The following is a 19,004-nucleotide window of genomic DNA, read 5'->3' on the forward strand; positions in this document are numbered from 1 at the left end:
AAGACTTAATGCAGACCTGAAGTGCTCTCATGATTATTATGATGGGCTGGGATGGTTTGAACATGATAAACCTTGTGCACCTGTTTATGCAATGTACTTTCCCAGACAAAAATATACTTTTCTGGAGCTAAGGGCTCCAGTGTTTGCAGTGTCTGTTGCATATCTGCAAACATGATAAGGAGATATCTCAGATGTGTCATCGCCATTAAAGTGTGATGATGAAGACTATAGAATATATCGGACAGTTATAACAGACAAATCATCTAACCATGGTGCTCTTGCAGTTTTGCTCTCTACTATTTCTACCTGCAATATTTAAAACTGAGTGGCTGACCAAACTGCGACATGTTGTTGTTCACATCTTGTCGTGTAGTGTATTTCTATCGGAAAATAGCATCGATAACAAAGCTTTGCTAGCTCAGCAACAAGTACATTTGCGCTTCCTACAGCTGCTTCACACTGGTAGTAGCACATACAGCAATGTAGGAGTGACAATGACCTCCTTATCAAAGACATTCAGTTACAAAATCCTGAAAGCTGAATACAGAGGGACTTTCTCTGTATTATAGAATAGCCACACATGTATTAACCCAGGAAGAAAACTGGTCCCAACTGGCCATTCTGACACTTGGGACCACAGTAGCGTGAGTTGCTTCTCCACTGTTCTGTGGCCATAGTAAAAGTGCATGCATTCACTGCTTGGCATGACACAGTGCGACTATGGTGTGCCATACCGTGCCTGTGGAAAGCAAGAAGTAGGTATGAACTGGTAAAGATCAGGCTAGGGAAACGTACAGCACTACTGTCACCATCAAATAAACGGGCAGGTGAGTGTACACTGCTTTGTTTTAACGACCTAGAAAACAGCTGAAAAGCTACAATCAAAAACAGGGAAGAATCATATATTAATGCACATTTTGATACAGGCTATTAGATATTACAAAGTAAAGCAGGATACGATGATAAGCAGTAATGGGCTGTTGGCTTTTATGCCACTGCATTATCAAGTATTAGGAGAAAGTGATGGCTGCAGGGCTTGAAACAGCAGTCGAGGAGATAGTCAAAAGATGGTATCAGAAATAAAAGCAGCGGGGTGCACCATCTCCCGTTGAAGTCAAGTAATCATTTATATTTCTGTTTTGCTGGATGCATTTAAGGGCCTTCCATACAAACAAATTAAAACCTAAATCAAAATTGAACCCAACACAAAAAGGACAAACCACTTCCAACATTTACATCGACCATTATGGTTACAAAAAATAACAATTTGCAATAACTGCAAATCAAAGTATATTTATAATTTTCATTCTTCAACTTTCTATTATTTTGAATAACCTGCAACAGGAAGCTGAAAAGTAAACCTTCGTGCATCACAGCAAAGTAAACAATGCATTCAGCTGCATCTAATGTCAACAGAGCCCAGTGGTCCACTAAACCTCTCATTTTCTCTAATTCAGAGCAAGTGAGGCACAGATCTCAGAGGTTCTAATCCCTCCGCCTTAGTCATCTCATGACCGCATTCTGAATCTCTAAACCCTCACTGAGCCCAGTCCATGTGGGTGCCACAACCACTCCGCATGTCTGCTAAGCATCAACAATGCCCTATCCATGTCACAAGGCGCACTGCTCAGCACAATAGGAACCACTTAGCCACATGGTCTTAAACACATGCAGCTGATGCCAGACAAAAGAAAGAATGTTTTTGACTTGTTGTAAGCCTTTCACCTCAGCGGGTGACTTTTACCCCTGTTAATCACAGTGTGGGCTGTGACTGTCACAGGGATTGTCCCCAAGCCTCAACACAGAATGGATTGACTAATCCTTCCACAGAAACTAAAATCCAAAATGGAACGTTTAGAATTATTAATCATGTGGTATTGATCTGGATGTGCAACAACATTGAAAAAAAGACACAAAATACTCCATATCACATTGGTGCCAATGGCTCATATTAGCTTTGTATGTGCAGTTTATCTGTATCAGTGATTTTTCAGCTGTAATATGTCATGTTCAGAATGTATACTGTTAGAAAGTGTTTCCTCTTCCATTATTTTTGTTTGTTTTCAGCCAAATATCAATATCAGCATCAACATCAAAAATCCAGTATTGCTTGGACTGTTATTTTTTAAAAAAGTAGTCTCAAACACAAAAACCTGACAGACAGAGTCAGAGGACTCTTGTAACAGTACAATAACTAGTAAGTGGACCACTATACACCCATCAGCCACAAAAAGAATAATATTAATCATATGTTTATAATCCAGTGTTCTGCGGGGAAACATTGGGTTCTAGCATGTGGATGTTCTTTGACACACACCACCACGCCATCAGCCCAGGAATGTCTCAAGGACCACAACAATGGCCTCCCCACATGACTGCTAGAACCCTTGGTTTCCCCACAGAACACTGCATTGTAAAGATTTTATTAATTGCACTAACTTCACCTGTCAGTGGTTTTAATGTTATGGCTGATATCTATCCATTGCTATTTGCTGTTTGCCTGCAATGTAGACCACGAGAAAACTGTGAAAATATCTGGTCTCTCTATCTGGTCGTCCAAGGTCAGGACAACCACTTAATCCATTTCAAAAATCTATATCCAATTGCAGCATCACACTGTATAGATTTGTAAAAACTGTCTCATTTACTCTTAACATTGCTCACAATTGTAAATAAATTCCATATGGGCTCAAGCAAGATATGCAAATTACACTTCTCCTTTTAAAAGCCTCCTTAAGTGGCATGTCAGCCATCCCACAATGCTCATCTCTATAACTTCCTCTGACTGCTACAGATACATCAAAAGATTCTGTAATGGCTGGTATAAAAGACACAAGTGCACTCATTCGTATTGAAATGGGTCTTTTATGGGCCAACATAGCCCTGAGAGTAACATTAGGGGGTTAATACACGGCACAACGATTCTTAAAAAAAAAAAAAGCGCAGTGGAAGCACAGTAAGACACTACCTGAATGTTTTAACACAAAGGACGTCCCCATCCTTCGTTCTACGATACACTGAAGCTGAATCAGACAGAATAGAGAAACAGCTGATTTGAAGGGGAAAGTCAAACCACTGTGATGCACGCAAACATTGAAATGGTAGGAAGTAAGTTGCTTTGTTTGTTGTGTCAAGTGCAGCAACGTTGCTAGATGCAGAATATCTAAAGTTTAGGCAGAGGGGTAGATGGGATTTATGTTTAGGTATTTAGTTCGAGAGGTTAACATTTTAAATAAAGGTTTAATGTGGTTAGGGTGAAGAACCTGTGAGGTGGGCTGAAAACTGATACCCGCAGGTTGACAAGAAAGCTGCTTTTCTCGAAGCTGTGTCGGGAGTTCAACAAAGTCTCAGCTCAGTTGCTTTTTCTCTCATGCATGCACAAGAAGCACTCACATGTTGCTGTGTTTTCCAATCACAAATCATGGTGTGTTAATTTAATTTGTCATCATTACCATGTGTACATTTACCAACACAAGGTAAAATACTGTTTCTTTTTACTTTTCCACATACAGTAGAGCATAATCATTTGTCTCCTTAAAATAATTATGCAATCAAATTATATTTAGTATGTTTATTATAAACATACTCAATGTTATGGTTTTAACTGCATGTATGGCGTACTAGATTGTAGTGATGTGACGCATGAACTTCAGCACACACTGTTGTTGTTTCCAATGCAGAGCATCACATAGCTTAAAGCATGGCTCGAGGGAGTATCTGCAGCGGTGACAGGCACCACAGATGTAATGCCAGCCACCCTCAAGTCAATAGCTCACAACTGGACCGCAACCAGTTGACTAAAGTCACAATAAACAAATAAATAATGCAAATGCCCTAATTTCAAATAGGGTTTTTATTGCTTTGGCTCAGCATGAAGTGTAATGCCAATCAAACATTCTTTTATTTTCCTTTTCCAATAAACTTCTCATTCCAAAGAAAACCAATAATTGTTCAAAGGCCAAAATCTTTTCTTCCTTCATTTCTTCTTCTTCATCAGCAAACAGCCCGTAGTACCATCTCATTGGCATTTCCACTAAATGCCTTTCAAGGGAGAATGAAACTCGTGAACAGATGTTGACTAGCTAGTTACAATGTGTTCTACAGTTAATTAAGAAAAACTATGAAATCCCACACTCCACTGAGTTTTATTGCTTGCCTTCTGCACAATACCTCAGTCTCCTCTAAGCTTATCAACAGTGACTTAGTCTCCCAACACACCTTGTGCTGATTTCTTTTCTTTTGTTTTTAAAGAGAATCCACACTGATGTGAAGTTCTATTGTAGCCTTTAGCTATGTCATTTGTTTAAGGAATTACAAAGGTGAGAAGGGGGCTTGAACAAAGAACTGACAGCACAGTGACACTGGATTGAATGTGGAAAGATCATATTGCATGATACATTTTAATATTTAACTCATTTTCTTACAAGAGCCTGCAAAACTTGTGACAAATCTGTAACAGACAGGAATGAGAACAGCTGTAGCAGGATTAAGAGTGGGAAAATTAAAACAGATATCTTCCCCGGGTCCAGATCTTTGAATCAACCCACTTCACTGAGTTGACTGATGCTGATTCGTCTGGCATAGTGACATGAAACAGCTAGACAATCCAATGAGCACCATGCGGTGCTCAAAATTAGCCAATCAGTGCGATTGGCTAAGCACCAGATCCAAGGAGAATCAAGCTCATTAAAATAAACAGTAAATAACCATATCATTTCATGGTTTTTTTTTTTTTTTTAACATAGAAACCTACATAATATTTCATGATTCATGAATCCATTGTTTCATTATGAATTAAGGTTGTCACGCTGCCAGACTTTTAAACCTGAATACAATAGTAGTTTAAAAATAACAATACTCGAAACATATACTTACGTATCAATACATTTCTATGTGCAGACATGAGTTTAAATTCCGACTGGAACAACTTAATTATTTGCGATACTATCAAATGCAGATACTGTGTGTTTTAATCATGTGGTATTGAAAAAAAAAACATCGATACTTCAGCACTTTTAACAAACTTATTAGAAAATATTTTGATTTGCCAGCCCATAAAAACCAAATGCCTATCCAATTACTTACTTTCTCTGGCACCAGGATTCCCAACATTGTAATTTGTTTTTACTTGGCTCCACTCTTAAAACCCATGCAACACCAGTGTGTTGGCACGGCTGGGCATCAGTGTTGACTTAAAATGATGTTATATTCAGGCTGGATAGGCTGGTCTCTGATGATTGGTACAGCCGAATCAAATCCCCTAAGCCACATAAATCAATCATAGTAGAGGCAATGTCAGTAACTGTACACGGAAACAGAGTGTGACAAGTTGACAGTTCAGTCTGATTTCAGGCAAGTAGATACCTTCAAACTATATATTCACAATTCCTCTGGTACAGAGATCAGATCATCAGTCAGTCTCGTGCACCACGCCTGTCTTTAGCTCCATGCTCATAGCCTGTGACACTGGTTTAGTACTGATGGTTTCCAGTTGCACATTTCATTCCACTACATGTGGGGGAGATGAAATAGAGTTTACTTCCTCTGATATCTGATGCTGAGCTGCTGATCTGATAATGGTGTTCCCGCTGTGCAGTACCTACCCTTTCCCACATGGAAACAGGGAGGTAAAAGGTGTTGAATCATAGCACAGGGTTGCAACTGGAAATTGAAACAGGTTTGCTCGTGTTTCCTCTCACTATGCACTTGGATCCAAATCATTTCAGGCATCACGACCCACGAGTCTCTTATCAAATAATGCTGAAATGGTTACCCTGAGGTGTCCATTGTGCATTTCAGTAAAGTGATATTTGCTGAATAATAAGCAAGTTATGACAGTAATGAAAATATTCATTAAACTATGATGAAATCCCATTTTTCTCATCCAATTTCTTCAGTCTGAGAAAAGTTGAAACTGAGAAGCACATAACCATTTGCACAATTATTTTCTGAGCTGAGTTTTGTGGTTAAATTTGGGTGTTTCACAGTGTTGAACAGGTATGGAAACTAAGCACCTCAAAGAAATGTTCTTATAAGAAGTAGTATGTGTATGGAAAAGAGAGATTTCTTATGGTGACAATTTCACAGATAATTATCACCACGCTTTGCAGTTCCCCTCAGTTTTATAAAACTTTACTGCAACCTTCAGCTCATTGTCTCAGTTTTCTGGCACACAACTTTACAGTTTTGGTTCACTCTCAATTTTCTTATTGGTGTTGCCTCAAGACATTTTCAATAACACCTTTAAAGTGATAGTACTTTAATGTTATAGTTACAACTTGTTACAAGACACCTTGGTGCCAAAAAAAGAAGAAAAAAAATCAGTTAACCCCTGAGGTAAATCTTTCTCTCAAAATAAACCATCCTGTGAAAAAAACATCATTGAGTCATACCTGTTTGAATCAAACACCACTCAAAGGAGAAGGCAAGCAATATTCTGTATTTTTCTTACTGACAACAAATCCACTCAAAAGACCCAAATAATAATAAATTCTACTAGCGAGTATTACCTGCGTGGCAAAAGCCAAGCAACTCCCACTGATGTTCAGAAAGACTCATCAATATGGCACACCATTACACTATTTATTTTGAGTCAGTCCCTTCTACGTGGTCCCACTACTGTAAACACTTGCTAGCTCAACAAATGTGTGCATACAGCCTGAAAACAAAAGAACTATTTACTGCTCTTTGAGTAACGTTTGCTTACTTGTTTACATCTTCAGTAGCAACCAGTGGGCTGTTAAGTGCCACAGACAGGAAACTGATGCAGACAACACATTGTTGATAATGATCTTGGGAATGGGGTTTCTTCGTATTGGCCAAACAATAAGATATTTCCAGCCTCAATCTTTAACTAGCACTGGCTTATGTTACACATTTTATAATAAGTCAGCGCTAAAAGCTTAAGACCATTTACAATTTAGACCATTTTTAAATTCCCAAGACTGTTTTCTGCCTTCACTGCTCAGGGGCTGCAGAATTAGTGCAGTCTTATTTGTTTCAGCACCAGAATGCACTTCGCGTGAAGCGAGGATGAAACAGACAGGATCAGATCATTAGTCAGTCATGGGAGTGTTGCATCCCTTGTTAATTACTGTTTTGTCACAAACACACACGCACACACCTGCCTGGTGTGAGTGAATGTAATAAAGAGGTGAAGACTAAATGACTGCAAACTCCTCAAAGCGCTCTGAGCATTAGGTGCCTTCAGCTGTGTAACTGTGGACTGCCGTGCATTTTATTTCAATATGGAAAGGTAATGCTGAAGTGGAATAAAATGAAAAACCATTTGGTTCTCCAACAAGCTGATCCATCCGAGATAACTTGCTACATCATGTGGAGTCCCACCACCCAGTGGAATCATTAGTCTCATTTTAACTTCCACCTGTATGAGCCACACCCTGAAGGCATTCCTGCCTAGCCTTTGGTACGAACAAGACACTCCATTATTTCTACGAATAATTCAATGTTGCCTAATTTATCCCCTCAAGTTCACTTCAGTTACCGCAGTATTTTATAATGTCTCTAGCGCAACCTATTAATACTTAAAGAGAAGGCTGCCTTGAGCTTCCTGTCTTCCATCTTGATAATAAAAATGGTATATGTCTTTTAGCAGTCCTGAAGCACATAAGAGGTAAAGACCTCATATCAATCAACCAGCCACCACCAAAGCTGAAGTGCATTAGCACCGTATTATGCAGTTCCTCTAATGGCCACTAAACGCTGACTTCAAAAAAAAGCCCAAGAGAGCTTGGGGTCTTAATGCAGATATCAGTCTGGAAAGAAAAATAATGAAGCCCTACATGTCTTTTTTTTACATCAGTATAATGATATATTTCACAAATGAGGGTTTTTGATTGATGATTTAAGGAAATTAAACTGAAAACCTTTTCATAAAATAAGAGATGAGAATGTCTCTTTTTGGATAATTTGGTAAATTAAATACCCAATAATTCGAGGTACTGCATCACAAAATTCTGTAGAGGCCATTTTCACATTATCCACATACTGACTGTAATTTTTTTCAAATTACATAATAGTCTCTGGTTGGTTGAGCGTCCAGAACCCTGTAACTCTCTCTCCTCTCAGCCAGGGCTCTTTAATCAACAGCAAGGAACAATAAGGACATGAATGTAGACAAACAAACACACACACACTAGGTGAACATATGGTCAGAGACCATTTGGAGTTGACTGTCTAACATGCAGGGGCAGATGTCTAATTACACACTACCTGTGTAGCACTGCTTATTAATTAAGGAGCCTATGAAGCATCTAAACTTCATCTGAACTACTTGTGCATTACACTACAAACATAAAGGCAACAGCTCATCTGTGGATTTGGAATCCTGAAGTTCTCACTTTAGATTTTTTTTTTTTCCTACAATGGTATTTGTATCTGCCCTGCGATTGACTGGCGACCAGTCCAGGGTGTACCCCGCCTCTCGGCTGTAGTCAGCTGGGATAGACTCCAATCCCCCCGCTACCCTGACGGATAAGCGGAAAATGGATGGATCGTATCTGTGTCTGAAATGGCCACTTCAAGAACATTGCTCAACTCTAATATATTAGTTTGACTGAAAAAAGATTTTATATATTTCTTTTATTAAGGCGCAACCAGCACAGGATACAGTCGCACTGCACCCGCACTGCAAACTACTACCAACATTAATGAGATCCATTGCATTCATGTGTCACAGCAGGACAAGCCATGAGAACAGGGAGCGGCCAGCTCATGACCAGCTCAGACCATATTACAGAGGCTTGACTGCTAGCTGGGAAGCTGCCAGTTCACCTCCTGACTGCTGCCGAGGCGCACTTGTGAGTGCAAAAAGTTTATATCCCCAAGGGGATTTCATAAAAAGATAAGTTTAAATTTTCATTTAGAACATGGCATACTGAGATGAATGGGCAATGCCATGACTGTGTTTGACTACACCTGCGCTTTAGCTGCATGCACATTTAGCTTTGGAACCACGTCTTCACCACTATCCAAACTTTGACAAACGATGGTCCGTCATCCATCATCCACAGTGTATTCAGGTTGGCTGAACTACAACAGTCTGAGTAACTTTTGGCCAATTTTTTTTAATGTTTTGTCAGTGGGAGCATGAGGTCTCAAGAAGAACAGTCACACAGAGCTAGACTGTTTCATACATGATTCCTCTACAGGGTTCCACGGCAAATTTGAGGCAGGTTGAAAAATTCAAGTGTACAGGCAATGGGTTTCAAAGCTTTGTGTATTTGCAGCAGTTACTAGTTGACAAGAAATACTATATTTGACTATTATTCTTATTATAGCATGCAAAATAAATGACCACATGCCTCAATCACAGTCCGAATCTCACCAGAACCACTTGGAGAACTAACACTTAGTTGGTGGTTACAGCCCAAAACCACAGGGAGACATGAGCTTTCACTTTTTTTCACTTATGCAGTCATTTGGGCTTTTCAAAATGAGCTCTGAAATCAAAAAAAGAGCTGACTCCATGACCAAAATCTGAATAGGCTTTTGAGTGAGTGATTTAAGTTTTGATGGGGCATTAGCACACCTCCTGCAGCGTGATACTGCTTACAGTCGCAGGGGAGGTTATTAGCTACATGCCAGTCGCGTTCTCCATAAAAACGTTCTTATTAATATGCATATGACTCGAGATGCAAAAGTCAGCTGGTTCAGGCGGTGACACACTCATCGAGGTTTCACGCTAGAATAAAATGTCCAATCACTCTCATTTCAAACAAAACAACAACAACAGAGTCAGAATCTTCATAGTCTGTCAAATCAATAAAACAACTGCGTTTTAGAGTCAAGCACAGGCATTACAGGGATATCACCCTTCGATAATCCAAAGTGGAGGCTGATGCGCTCAGTCACTGTTTGAAAACTTCACCCTCCGGAGATCAGCGGCACAGATCAAGGCAGAGCTGAGGTGAACGGCTGTGCCTTGCCAATGGATTACTCATTTCACGGCGGGGAATCGACATGATACGGAAGAAAATATTGGCAATGCAAACATCCTAAACGGAGCTCTTACTGCCCGGTCAAAAAAAGACAAATTACACACCGAGAGGCGTCAATTTGGCTACAGAATGTGCGCTTATCCTAAACGCCAATGTAGGAATTCGTGCGCCTCAACTATAACGATAGAGGTCCAGAAAAAGAAAAAGTCTTACCATGTTTTGGCTCCAGAAGTAATTCAGAAAAGCCCGTTTCGGACAGGAAAAAAAGAAGCCACAAATGCCGGCTAGCGGGGCAGCGACAGCCTCTTTACACGGGCACATCAGCACTCTGCTGCCCCAGCGTCTTTAGCCACAGCACAGCGGCGCTTCACCACGAGGCTGTATCCTGTGCGTAATGCGAACAAGCTGCACGGAGCAGACCTGTTCATCCCTTACTCCCGTCCGTCTTTCTGTCCCCTCCCCCTCCCTTTGTGGATATCACGTGTGAAGCAGGTAATCTCATTACACCGGTCAGTAAAGGTGAGCCCGGCTAAAGCTCCGTCGCCCCTCCTCCCACCTCATATCTGCTAGATATGCACCTGACCAACTCAGGTATACCTCCCCTGAGGCAAACAGACAGGCTATCTTTCTCCTATGCGATAAATTCATCAAATAGACTCATCAAGGTCAAACTGATCCATAACTTATTTCAGTGTGTGGGCTGCATTGCCAGTCTCTCACCACGGTAGCTGAGCCCGTAGTTTCTGAATGAAGGTCAACAAAAGCTATTTACTGTCAGTTGTCAGTTATTTCAGAGTTAAATACATTAGTCTGGTCTGTCTGCACTGGTTGGAATGGAGATGAGAAATAATAACACTGGAGGCAGATAGCTATGATTCACCTGTCACTTTGCAACAATCACTGGCCTTTTCTTCCCTGCAGCTTCAACAAAACAACAAAAAGCCCTCCTATCAATAGCCTCTAATTAGATGGCGTGCTGAATGAGTCCCTACTAAAGGTTGCAGGGAACATTCAATAAAACAACTTTAGATGCAAGAGACACAGCGGGGGGTCTGGTTCACAAAAGACACATCAAAAGCAGTAAAATTCTTCTGAGAACATCAACCTAAATTTCTGAAACAGCAGATCTAATTTGTTGAGATTTGGACAAAATGTCAATATGTATTAAGACTTTTGACAAAAGCAGACACTCACACAAGGAGCCATAATAAACCCAAACTTTTAAATGTGTCCATCATCACTGTCAACACAAATGTAATGAAAACCGATTGTTTAAATGTGAACCAACATAAAAGTGATTCTAAAAACAAATATCTCAGGGGATTGTCTAAAATTCCCAAGAGAAATGAGGATAGAGTGAGGGGGTTAAGTCTGTGTGGTGTCTGTAGTTCAGTATGGTTAATGTTTTCTTGGAATCAGGGTTAGAAAGGGGTCTTAGGTTCAAGGGTGTATGCCATATGAGAAGAGGGTCTTTTTCTCCCCTCTTTCAGTTTAAACATAATACTGAGGTTAGTTGATGATTGACAGACATTTTATCTCTTACCCACATTAACAACCAACCTATATGAGCAGGTGGTTAGAGATGATTTGGCAGTATGATTCTACTGGCCTGGATTAACTCACATGCATGTAATTGATGCTGGGTTGCTTTGCAATGAACCTTTTTACGCAAGCAAGAGGGTGTCAGCGGAGATCTCTTTCAACATCTTCACATCATCGCTATTTAATATACCACATCTGCAAAATGTCTAAGATTCTAATTAAAACATGTTAGGTGTCTGTACCCAGGGGCCCATTGTGTCATAATTTGCCCATGACTCCATTATATCTAAGTCTACAGTCATGGTAGTGGCTCCTAGAGGCAAAATTCTAACATCATATATGCTGATGTTTAGCAGGTCACCAAAGGTCAGTAGAATTCATCCTCAGGGAATCATGAATATGTGTACAAGATTTCATGGCACTCCATCTGTTCAGATATTTCAGCCTGAACAACAACAAAGTGGTGGACACACTGTACATCAGACAGTCATTACTATCCCTACAAAGCATGGTGAAAGAATGAAAAGAAGAAGATCAAACCTGACCCTTGACAATTCCAGGATCTAACAATATCCACTTTTATAGAGGTTATTTGAGGACTGTATACCTTGGACAAAAAAAGCTCAAGAGCCACCGCTCAAAATAATACTCCTGACATGTATAATTCAGAGTGGAATGGGAGTTCTTGCCTGACCTTTGAGAACAGTAAGAATCTAAACACAAAAAGATTCAATTTCTAGTGTTTGGGGTTTTAAACTCCATCTCACCGTCCTCATTGAATGAATACTTGGGTTCTCTTCACCATGTATAATTCAGGACCACAGGCTCATTAGAGAGCACATCATGTCAGTTTTGGGTTTGAGACTGGCAGAGGTAGCAACTCCCTTTTCAAAAGAATCTAGCTGTGCACTCATTTCATTATTGTTGGCTGAATCAAAATTTCAAAAGACACATGGCACATTTTTAAATGATACATCAGACCTATTATTAGGATGCAAAACAAGATGAGATAATTGCATATTTAGTCTATCAATCATTCACAACACCTAAAATTTGTTTAAAAATAGCCCTCTAACTGGCATGCATAGACCCTGGATGAGCATATGCAGATAATCCGGGTTAAGTCATCACTACCTCCACTTGGCCTAGCTTGTTTTTGGTGTGAGGAAGGCTTTGAGCAGAGGCTCTCTAATAATCAGCCCCTGTCACAGTGCTAATTCTCCCTCTCATGCCGTCTCTGTTGCTGCACAGGAAACCAGGGGCCAGGGTTCAGGCAGGAGTGAAGACACTCCACAGAAGAGGGTGATTAAGGGATATGCCGCTCTTGGGGGAAAAAAAAAGTCTTGTCTCAGAGACCCAATGAATCTTCTGAGAGAGAAATCACCAGACAGACACCGAGTATATTCAGATTTGTGTGTCTGTGGGCTTGTGTCCATTGTTATATATGAATGTACTTGTCTGTGCTAGTTTGTCAGTTAATCTGTAAAAAAAAATGAGAAAGGAATGAGGGGAAGAGATTACATACCTGCAGGCATTTGTCTAATAAAGTATCATAACTTAAAAAGGAAGAAGATTTTGCCCTCTTCATTATTCCATTATTCATAATATCATTCTTCAAATATCTGCAGTTCGTGTGTGCCCATCCCACTGAAATAATGTTTAGATAAGAATAAGTGTTTTTATAGAAGAAAGGATCTCTTTCAGTGGCTTGAGTTCAATGAATTCAACTAAAATGTCCAAGTTTTTTTCTATTTAAACCTAATTATGCAGACAGAAAATACTTCTAACCAGGAGCAACGAGGTTGACTTTGAGGTACCATGTATTCTTCTGAGGATGCTCAAAGTTGTATCAATGATTGTGCCTTTCTTCTTGTACAACCAGGGAAGCCTGAGGGTCCCTTCATGAGTAATGAACACTGCTTATTTGTATTCAGTTGAGGGTTCAATCACTAAGCAGGCAAGTCATCTTCAGGGAAAACAATTTCTATTAGTGATGTTGCACTAATATAGCACCTACAGTCATTTCTTTAAAGCTCAAGAAACTGATTTTGCCTAGGAGTTGTAACCCCCCTGCAGTGACAGGCAGAAATGGTTTAATTATTCTCAAAAAATGCCTTCTTGTCTCACATTTGAGGGCTGCAGAAAGAGTTTATTTATTCTTTTGTTTGGGTGGAAGATGCATTGTTTACTTATTACATTTTGCTGACCCATTAAGTTGGTTTTAGGGTGATTGATTGAATGTTTGAATATAACTTGTTTTTAAAGAACAAGTGCATGTTTTCAGACTTGGATAGACACTGTCTGGGTAATTGGTTGCACCCAATCTGCACTATTATTTACTACTATCAATTTACTCAACTAATGTGGGATTTAAACAACCATCCAGTCAACATGGATCTGGAAAGAAGCGAACGGATGCTTCCCTCTTGATTCAGAATGAGTCAGCTGGTGGTGCCTGCTTCTTTTTGAGCTCTTTAAATCAATGGCACAATAAATCATTCAGAGGTTTCCAGGAGAGCGTGGTCATACTTGGATGAGCCGAAAATGAACACAACTCCTTGGATGCCTTCTTTCTAAAATCCTTTTGATATTGCTTTTGCCTCTTTTAGGTAAGCTTTCAAAGCATATTGTCAACAAAACTTATCAAAGCAGAGCCAGCGATGCCACAAATCTTGTGAGTAAGAAAAATCAAGAGAAAGAAGATACTGGCACTACAAAAATGCATGCTTCATCTTGAATATTGTTTTTCACTGGGGACAAATTGAACAATTCTTCTTGCTGAAGCGTCATTTGCCTGGACTGTGTGTATGCACTCAGCTGTTTAGTCCCGAAACTCCCTGCCTGTGAGCTCCCTGTAGGCAATCCCATGGGAGTGTGTACACACGCAAAGAAGTGCATGTGCATCTATACACAGACACACACACACACACACACCTAAAGCTGCAGCTTTAGCTGAGGTTCAAATCTTGGCCCTGCAGTTGATCAGCAATTTAAAACTGGTCAGTGTATCAGTTATTATGTGATTTTAGATGTTTATTTTGGCAATATAAGATGATTAACAAGAAAAATTATAAAATGACAAAATCTGCCCATGTTCTCTCTCTCTGTGTGTACCCTCCACACTGCACTGAGTACCACAGGTCGAGAGATGACAGGGCAGCTTCCAGACGTGCTGGTATGTAAGAAGAAAATCTAGGGTATGATGGGGATGCTTTGCTTTTTTGGGCTGTGCAATGACACATTCCCTCTCTTCCTCTACCAGTTCATCCTCTGGAGGCATGTGAACTGGACTTCAAAACGCAGACATTATTTTCCTCAAATTTTCAAGTAATAACTTCAGACCTCTGCTCCCCAAATGCGACCCACACAAAGAAATACCAAAGCAGAAACCAGCACTTCCATAAAAATTAAACACATCACTTGCATAGCGTGTGTGTGTGTGTCTGTGTGTGTGTTGACATTAGCCATCCACAGTTACTGGCTACTGATGTGGGCAGCAGGCCACAGCAGGCCTCCCACACAGAGAGAAGTATTTGGTGCTGTCCAAGGTGCTGAAAAAAAATAGAGCCTGTCTGCTCTGCAGCACCATGCCCTCCTGCCTCTCTGCCACGAGTCTCCATTAGCAGTAATTATCTCTGTAGAAGTTTATTTTGATGCATTAGGCTTATTTTTCTAAGAACTAAGAAAAATATACACAGAATGCACTTGAAAAGCTATTCAAGCTATTGGGTAGTTAGTTCAGATGATAGAATTGCCAAAAGGTGAGTTCAAGTAGCTTCCATGGTCGAGTGAACCACTCTTTCAAGGAAACAAAGACACTCATGCAGACACACACATAGTTCTGCTTAGAGCGCTTGTTTCTCTGTCTCCAACTTTGGCTTATTCTGACTGCAGGCTTTACCCTAGCCCCACTGACCAGCTATAAAAATTGAAATTGGCTCTGTGCAAATGGAAATGCCGAAGGGAGTCCGAGTCAAATAAGTGTCAAGGGACATTCTTAGTTTGGCACTGACAGCTCGTGTGATATTGAGGGGTCAGAGCAACTGAGACAGTGGGCAAGCAAGAGGGAGTGAGCGAGATGGAGGGAGGTAATAAACAGAGAAAGAGAGGAGAGGGAGAGGGACAGAGAGAGAACGGCAGAGAGAAAGAGAGGTCACACTAAATAAGTGAACAAGAGGTAGAATAAGAAATAAAGACTTGAGGAAACCAGGTGAGCCTAATACACTCATGATTCCCAGAGATAATATGCAACATCAATACAGGCAATTCTGTCTTACTGCATCCTGAGTTAAAGAGAAAACTGTTACTGAAGGTTTGAGTTTCGAATTAAATTATTCAGCTGTTACTTTAACTAAAGTAAAAGAGGCCGTCGAGCCTTGAGAAACGCAGCTGACTCACCAGTTTAGGACAGAATATCCACGGGCTTAAGCCTGCACGGGGGGTGGATTTAAAAATAACTGTGACTAGTTTGTTCAAAACACCATGTTGTGGTGTTTCCCTGTTCTTTACTGAGCCAGGAAAGATGCTAAGCGAGAATGTGAATTTAAATCCGAGAGCTAATCTGACAATGTCCTATTCAGTTGAGTTGAAAGTGCATGATTATGCAAATTATCTAACTGCTCCCAGATTTGAGCCACAGTGCAAGTATTTATAGTACAGTCGGAGTCAATTTATATTTTATTGCTGTCTGAGTTTTCTGCATGAGAAATCACTCTTGGTGTGAAAAGGCTTTTAGTGTGGTGAGTTCGTGAGCAGTGCAGCTGTGCAGGTACATCAGGTAAATCACCACAATGCTGCAAAAACAGCATTGAACATCAGCAGAAGTACACATCAGATGCAGTAGTTTGCTTGGCCTTACCAGCTATATCTCTGGAGATTTTAAATAAGCAGTAACTCATTGTTTTTTGCCACTGATACTGATATATATATATATATATATGTGTACACTTAAAATTAATACACAAAATGTTGCAAATATTAATATGCAAAATAATGTAAATATTTACACATCCAGCAGACAGAGCAACATTAAGATTCTTCTTGAGCTGTTGCTGACCACCTGTTGGATACGTCTAGTTCACTGACTTTTAGCTCTGTTTTGGTCTCCAGCAGCTCCTGAGGGAAACATCTGGCTTTTAAGCTGCTGTGTTCACCAGCTAGTAACTAACGTAGAGAGAGTACATCAGAGCTTTTTCACTGAAAACAACTGCCTGTTGCAGCTGAAAGATGTAGATCTACTCCCAAGAGGTTCTTGAACCTGGGGAGTTTAGAGGGTATGAGGGCATTTTGGGGTTACACCTGAACTAAAGTAGAGAGGTCTGATCATCCTTCCAGAGAAAAAAACAAAAAAAAAAAAGAAAGAGAGAATAAAAACCAAGCCCTATTTTGATGCCTTAAACATATATATCTTAAGAACTGAAAAACTGATGTGTTTTCATCTTTTTCCAGATAAAAAAAACAACCTTAAAGTCATTTGCTATCTTGCAGAGGTGCTCTGATCCTTTCAGGAAGTAGATAATGTGAATTCAGTGCTGCTTTTGGATATTTTAACAAAAGAAATACAGAAAGCCAAGCAACAGGGAATAACATTTCACAGGTTGTTGGACAATACAGTATTTTTCAGTTCCAAATGTGTTGAGTTTGATATATCACAATAAGCTACCCATACCTCTAGACAAGAAAAGTGACTGTCCTGATACTAACTTATCAGATTAAAAAAGGATTTATGTTTATAGTAGTAGTTTATTTACCTGCCAGTAAGATGCTGAAAATTATATTTATCGATCATCATCAGTCTTCATTTATTCATTTATATGAAATAGGAGCTAAAGTCATCTCTGTTCAAGATGAATATGTACCCCAAAATCATTTCCTCTGTGCTTTTTCAGTTGTATGGTTGTAAACTGTAAGACTGGTGTATCAGACTGTGTGACTGTACAACCCTGCTGATACACTGGATTTGTGTGTGTGTGTGTGTGTGTGTGCTAATTAAAAGTATAATTAGTAAAGTGGGAATATTTCATTATAAATGTAATTAAAAACAGAATTGTGAATCCTGCCAAAAATGTACTTAATCTTAATTTCAGTATGTTGTAATTACGTCATTTTTATTAATAAAGTATTTATTTTATGAAAATTATGAATAAAATTACATCACGGGAGCCATTACCCATGCAGCAGGGAGAAAGAACAAACTTAGAATGTACTAATTATGGGTGAGTTCATCTTAAATATTACAGCCTGGGCCCATTACTCTTACTATCTACACAAGATAAAGTATTTGATATTTGGTATGTTAATTTAAATTAAGTAGATTTACTTATAATTGATTCATATCTTAATCAATCATGATAAATCAGATTAATACTATACAATGAGGCAAGTTCAACCATTATTGGAAAAGTTAATACAGCCCTTGCGCGCACACACACACACACACACACACACACACACACACACACACACACCTGCATTTCCAGGCTGTTATATATTATATATTATTATATAGAGGCATCCACTCATCCATTTTAAATACTGCTTATCCATCAGGGTTGCAGGGGGGACTGGAGCCTATCCCAGCTGATAACAGGTGAGATGCGGGGCACATCCTGGACTGGTCGCCAGTCAATCTCTGGGCTGACACACAAAGACAGACAACCACACATGCACACACTCACACCTAGGGGCAATGTAGAGTAATGTGCATGTTTTTGGGGCTGTGGCAGGAGGCTGGAGTACCCATGCAGACACAGGGAGAACATGAAATCTCTGCTCAGAAGAGCCCAGACCGGGATCCGACCCTGGAACACAGTTGCTGTGAGGCGACAGTGCTAACCACTGCACCACCGTGCCGCCCATTATGGAGGCATCTCACATCTAAAATTAGCGCTGGGACTACAATCAAACTCTTGGAACTTGAGCACCAGTAGAAATGACCTTGCAACCTGAACTGAGTTTGTCACACGGGTAATTCCATTCACACGAGTAATCACATGATTCATTGCTTATCTTAAAATAGCAGTGTCAAAGATTAGTGCCTACTAGTAATAAACTGGTTACACATGAAATTAAAATAATTCCATTGTTTCTTTCTGTAATACTCTTTGTAATTCCTTCTTCCAGTTACCCTTCAGCTGTGTGACAGAAAATGCTTGTGAGACATGACTTCTTCGGGCTGCTCACAAGGACATAGGAGCTAAAGGGGGTTGATAATTGGAACACATGGGGACCAGAGTACTAGCACCAGATCTGTTACTAGGGATCCCAGAGGCTGTGGAAACCAATACTGAAGGCTGTGATGAAAATGTTCCCTCTCACATTTTTTTCACCCCTCTCTGCCTTTTCTTCTCTTCTTCAGAGAGCACCTTGGCAACCTAAGGGAGAGAGGTCTTTTGACAGCTACCACAGGTTATTACTTTTATAACCGGGGGCAACCTCTAGAGAGTCCATTAGCACCTGGAAGAGCAGTTGACTTCTTCCACTGGCTAGCAGAGACTTTCAACT

The 19,004-nt window shown here is 40.0% G+C and overlaps 1 protein-coding gene across 9 annotated transcripts in view; it reads right to left on the reverse strand.

Moving 5' to 3' along the window:
* Positions 1 to 19,004, reverse strand: part of LOC124065958 (protocadherin-15-like) — a 181,045-nt gene that overhangs the window by 137,500 nt on the left and 24,541 nt on the right. For 4 of the 9 annotated variants that reach the window (XM_046401949.1, XM_046401948.1, XM_046401946.1 and 1 more), the window contains exon 1: positions 10,173 to 10,438. The exons of 1 other annotated variant lie outside the window; for it this stretch is intronic. The gene's annotated coding sequence lies outside the window, so the exon portion shown is untranslated. Of the gene's footprint in view, positions 1 to 10,172; positions 10,439 to 19,004 lie in introns of those variants that run through there. 4 more of the 9 variants (XM_046401952.1, XM_046401951.1, XM_046401947.1 and 1 more) reach the window with 2 other exon arrangements.

The sequence above is a fragment of the Scatophagus argus genome, chromosome 10 (genome assembly GCF_020382885.2).
Source record: "Scatophagus argus isolate fScaArg1 chromosome 10, fScaArg1.pri, whole genome shotgun sequence".
In the NCBI taxonomy this organism is placed as follows: domain Eukaryota; kingdom Metazoa; phylum Chordata; class Actinopteri; family Scatophagidae; genus Scatophagus; species Scatophagus argus.